This window comes from Rhipicephalus microplus, unplaced genomic scaffold, assembly GCF_043290135.1.
Source record: "Rhipicephalus microplus isolate Deutch F79 unplaced genomic scaffold, USDA_Rmic scaffold_36, whole genome shotgun sequence".
NCBI classification, from domain to species: Eukaryota; Metazoa; Arthropoda; class Arachnida; order Ixodida; family Ixodidae; genus Rhipicephalus; species Rhipicephalus microplus.
This window is the reverse complement of record NW_027464609.1, coordinates 1,967,501-1,973,820: the sequence shown is the minus strand read 5'-3', so window position 1 is coordinate 1,973,820 and position 6,320 is coordinate 1,967,501.

Below are 6,320 nucleotides of genomic sequence, written 5' to 3'. Positions count from 1 at the left end.
ACCTAACCTAACCTAACCTAACCCAACCTAACCTAACCTAACCTAACCTAACCCAACCTAACCCAACCCAACCCAACCTAACCTAACCTAAGCTAACCTAACCAAACCTAACCTAACCTAACTTAACCTAACCTAACGTAACCTAACCTAACCTATTCTAACGTAACCTAACCTTACCTGACCTAACCTAACCTAACGTAACCTAACCTAACCTAACATAACCTAACGTAACCTAACCTAACCTAACCTAACGTAACCTAACCTAACCTAACCCAACCTAACCCAACCCAACCCAACCCAACAACACCCAACCCAACCTAACCTAACCTAACCTAACCTTACCTAACCTAACCTAACGTAACCTAACCTAACCTAACCTAACGTAACCTAACCTAACCTAACGTAACCTAACCTAACCTAACCCAACCTAACCTAACCTAACCTAACCTAACCCAACTCAACCCAACCTAACCTAATCTAACCTAACCTAACCTAACCTAACCAAACCTAACCTAACCTAACCTAACCTAACCTAACCTAACCTAACCTAATCTAACGACGGTTGCAAGCGCTTTCACATTAAATATCGCAGTTCCCCACTTTTAATGGTGAAAAACACTGTATCTCAGTAATTGACATTGTTTAATGCGGTTTTACGACGGTTCATATCTTAACCTAACCTAACATTCGCACTTGTATCTAAAAACGCTCTATTACACTGTTTTGTTCACAATTACGATATTTGCATAACCTCACAGTTTTTCACCAACTTATTGCAGTACAGAACACTGTATCTCGCTAAATGACATTGTTCTTTAAGGTTTCACGATGCTTGCATGCGCTTTAACGAGAATATCACAATATAGCAGTTTCGCGCTTGTAACGGTAGAACACGCAGTATTTGGCTTTTTCATGCCGTTTTGTGTGCTTTCACAACATTTCACCTATCGCAGTTTAATACTCGCTATAAAACAACACTATCTCGTTAGATGACGTCGTTTTTTGGTAGTTTCACGACGCTACCTAGCTTAAACTAACCTAACCTAACCTAACCTTCGCACTTCTATCGTTTGAAAACGTTTTACTCGCCACTTTACAATGTTTTCTACAAGATTACGACGGTTTCATGCGCTTTCACATTAGATATCGTAGTTCCCGACTTGTAATGTTGAAAAACACTACATCTCACTAAGTGACATTGTTTAATGCGGTTTTACGACGGTTGATATTCAACCTAACCTAACATTCGCACTTGTATCTAAAGACGCTCAATTACACTGTTTCGTTCACAATTACGATATTTGTTTGACCTCACAGTTTCTCACCAACTTATTACAGTACAGAACGCTGTATCTCGCTAAATGACATCGTTCTTTAAGGTTTCACGATTCTTGCATGCGCTTTACCGAGAATGTCACAACATAGCAGTTTCGCACTTGTAACGGTACAACACGCAGTATTTGGCTTGTTCATGCCGTTTTGTGTGCTTTCACAACATTTTACCTATCGCAGTTTCGTACTCGCAATAAAACAACACTATCTCGTTAGATGACGTCGTTTTTGGAGGTTTCACGACGCTACCTAGCTTAAACTAACATAACTCAACCTAACATAACCTTCGCACTTCTATCGATAGAAAACGTTTTACTCGCTACTTTACAATGTTTTCTACAAGATTACGACGGTTTCATGCGCTTTCACATTAGATATCGCAGTTCCCGACTTGTAATGGTGAAAAACACAGCATCTCACTAAGTGACATTGTTTAATGCGGTTTTAGCGCGGTTCATATCTTAACCTAACCTAACCTTACCTAAACCAACCTAACCTAACCTAACCTAACCAAACCTTACCTAACATACCCTAACCTAACCTAACCTAATCTAACCTAACCTAACCTAACCTAACCTAACCTAACCTAACGTAACCTAACCTAACCTAACCTAACCTAACCTAACGACGTTTGCAAGCGCTTTCACATTAGATATCGCAGTTCCCGACTTGTAATGGTGAAAAACACTGCATCTCACTAAGTGACATTGATTAATGCGGTTTTACGACGGTTCATATCTTAACCTAACCTAACATTCGCACTTGAATTAAAAAACGCTCTATTACACTGTTTCGTTCACAATTAGGATATTTGCATAACCTCACAGTTTTTCACCAACTTATTGCAGTACAGAACGCTGTATCTCGCTAAATGACATCGTTCTTAAAGGTTTCACGATGCTTTCATGCGCTTTAACGAGAATATCACAACATAGCAGTTTCGCACTTGTAACGGTACAACACGCAGTATTTGGCTTGTTCATGCCGTTTTGTGTGCTTTCACAACATTTCACCTATCGCAGTTTCGTAGTCGCAATAAAACAACACTATCTCGTTAGATGACGTTGTTTTTGGTAGTTTCACGACGCTACCTAGCTTAAACTAACATAACTCAACCTAACATGACCTTCGCACTTCTATCGTTAGAAAACGTTTTACTCGCTACTTTACATTGCTTTCTACAACATTACGATGGTTTCAAGCGCTTTCACATTAGATATCACAGTTCCCAACTTGTAAAGGTGAAAAACACTGCATCTCACTAAGTGACATTGTTTAATGCGGTTTTACGACGGTTCATACCTTAACCTAACCTAACCTAACCTAACCTAACCTTACCTAACCTAACCTAACCTAACCTAACCCAACCCAACCCAACCTAACCTAACCTAACCTAACCTAACCCAACCTAACCTAACCTAACCTAACCTAACCCAACCTAACCCAACCCAACCCAACCTAACCTAACCTAAGCTAACCTAACCAAACCTAACCTAACCTAACTTAACCTAACCTAACGTAACCTAACCTAACCTATTCTAACGTACCCTAACCTTACCTGACCTAACCTAACCTAACGTAACCTAACCTAACCTAACATAACCTAACGTAACCTAACCTAACCTAACGTAACCTAGCCTAACCTAACCCAACCTAACCCAACCCAACCCAACCCAACAACACCCAACCCAACCTAACCTAACCTAACCTAACCTTACCTAACCTAACCAAATTATCCTTACCTAACCTAACCTAACCTAACCTAACGTAACCTAACCTAACCTAACCTAACGTAACCTAACCTAACCTAACGTAACCTAACCTAACCTAACCCAACCTAACCTAACCTAACCTAACCTAACCCAACTCAACCCAACCTAACCTAATCTAACCTAACCTAACCTAACCTAACCAAACCTAACCTAACCTAACCTAACCTAATTTAACGACGGTTGCAAGCGCTTTCACATTAAATATCGCAGTTCCCCACTTTTAATGGTGAAAAACACTGCATCTCAGTAATTGACATTGTTTAATGCGGTTTTACGACGGTTCATATCTTAACCTAACCTAACATTCGCACTTGTATCTAAAAACGCTCTATATCACTGTTTTGTTCACAATAACGATATTTGCATAACCTCACAGTTTTTCACCAACTTATTGCAGTACAGAACGCTGTATCTCGCTAAATGACATTGTTCTTTAAGGTTTCACGATGCTTGCATGCGCTTTAACGAGAATATCACAATATAGCAGTTTCGCACTTGTAACGGTAGAACACGCAGTATTTGGCTTGTTCATGCCGTTTTGTGTGCTTTCACAACATTTCACCTATCGCAGTTTAATACTCGCTATAAAACAACACTATCTCGTTAGATGACGTCGTTTTTGGTAGTTTCACGACGCTACCTAGCTTAAACTAACCTAACCTAACCTAACCTTCGCACTTCTATCGTTTGAAAACGTTTTACTCGCCACTTTACAATGTTTTCTACAAGATTACGACGGTTTCATGCGCTTTCACATTAGATATCGTAGTTCAAGACTTGTAATGTTGAAAAACACTACATCTCACTAAGTGACATTGTTTAATGCGGTTTTACGACGGTTGATATCTCAACCTAACCTAACATTCGCACTTGTATCTAAATACGCTCAATTACACTGTTTCGTTCACAATTACGATATTTGCTTGACCTCACAGTTTCTCACCAACCTATTACAGTACAGAACGCTGTATCTCGCTAAATGACATCGTTCTTTAAGGTTTCACGATACTTGCATGCGCTTTAACGAGAATATCAGAATAAAGCAGTTTCGCACTTGTAACGGTACAACACGCAGTATTTGGCTTGTTCATGCCGTTTTGTGTGCTTTCACAACATTTTACCTATCGCAGTTTCGTACTCGCAATAAAACAACACTATCTCGTTAGATGACGTCGTTTTTGGAGGTTTCACGACGCTACCTAGCTTAAACTAACATAACTCAACCTAACATAATTTTCGCACTTCTATCGTTAGAAAACGTTTTACTCGCTACTTTACAATGTTTTCTACAAGATTACGACGGTTTCATGCGCTTTCACATTAGATATCGCAGTTCCCGACTTGTAATGGTGAAAAACACAGCATCTCACTAAGTGACATTGTTTAATGCGGTTTTAGCGCGGTTCATATCTTAACCTAACCTAACCTTACCTAAACCAACCTAACCTAACCTAACCTAACCAAACCTTACCTAACATACCCTAACCTAACCTAACCTAACCTAACCTAACCTAACCTAACCTAACCTAACGTAACCTAACCTAACCTAACCTAACCTAACCTAACCTAACGACGTTTGCAAGCGCTTTCACATTAGATATCGCAGTTCCCGACTTGTAATGGTGAAAAACACTGCATCTCACTAAGTGACATTGATTAATGCGGTTTTACGACGGTTCATATCTTAACCTAACCTAACATTCGCACTTGAATTAAAAAACGCTCTATTACACTGTTTCGTTCACAATTAGGATATTTGCATAACCTCACAGTTTTTCACCAACTTATTGCAGTACAGAACGCTGTATCTCGCTAAATGACATCGTTCTTAAAGGTTTCACGATGCTTTCATGCGCTTTAACGAGAATATCACAACATAGCAGTTTCGCACTTGTAACGGTACAACACGCAGTATTTGGCTTGTTCATGCCGTTTTGTGTGCTTTCACAACATTTCACCTATCGCAGTTTCGTAGTCGCAATAAAACAACACAATCTCGTTAGATGACGTTGTTTTTGGTAGTTTCACGACGCTACCTAGCTTAAACTAACATAACTCAACCTAACATGACCTTCGCATTTCTATCGTTAGAAAACGTTTTACTGGCTACTTTACATTGCTTTCTACAACATTACGACGGTTTCAAGCGCTTTCACATTAGATATCGCAGTTCCCAACTTGTAAAGGTGAAAAACACTGCATCTCACTAAGTGACATTGTTTAACGCGGTTTTACGACGGTTCATACCTTAACCTAACGTAACCTAACCTAACTTAACCTAACCTTACCTAACCTAACCTAACCTAACCCAACCCAACCCAACCTAACCTAACCTAACCCAACCTAACCCAACCCAACCCAACCAAACCAACCCTAAGCTAACCTAACCTAACCTAACCAAACCTAACCTAACCTAACCTAACCTAACGTAACCTAACGTAACCTAACCTAACCTAACCTATTCTAACGTAACCTAACCTTACCTGATCTAACCTAACCTAACGTAACCTAACCTAACCTAACATAACCTAACGTAACCTAACCTAACCTAACCTAACGTAACGTAACCTAACCTAACCAAACCTAACCCAACCCAACCCAACCCAACCCAACAACACCCACCCCAACCTAACCTAACCTAACCTAACCTTACCTAACCTAACCAAATTATCCTTACCTAACCTAACCTAACCTAACGTAACCTAACCTAACCTAACCTAACCTAACGTAACCTAACCTAACCTAACGTAACCTACCCTAACCTAACCTAACCCAACGTAACCTAACCTAACCTAACCTAACCCAACTCAACCCAACCTAACCTAATCTAACCTAACCTAACCTAACCTAACCAAACCTAACCTAACCCAACCTAACCTAACCTAACCTAACGAAACCTAACCTAACCTAGCCTAACGTAACCTAACCTAACCTAACCAAACCTAACCTAACCTAACGACGTTTACAAGCGCTTTCACATTAGATATCGCAGTTCCCGACTTGTAATGGTGAAAAACACTGCATCTCACTAAGTGACATTGTTTAATGCGGTTTTACGACGGTTCATATCTTAACCTAACTTAAGATTCGCACTTGTATTGAAAAACGCTCTATTACACTGTTTCGTTCACAATTACAATATTTGCATAACCTCACAGTTTTTCACCAACTTATTGCAGTACAGAACGCTGTATCTCGCTAAATGACATCGTTCTT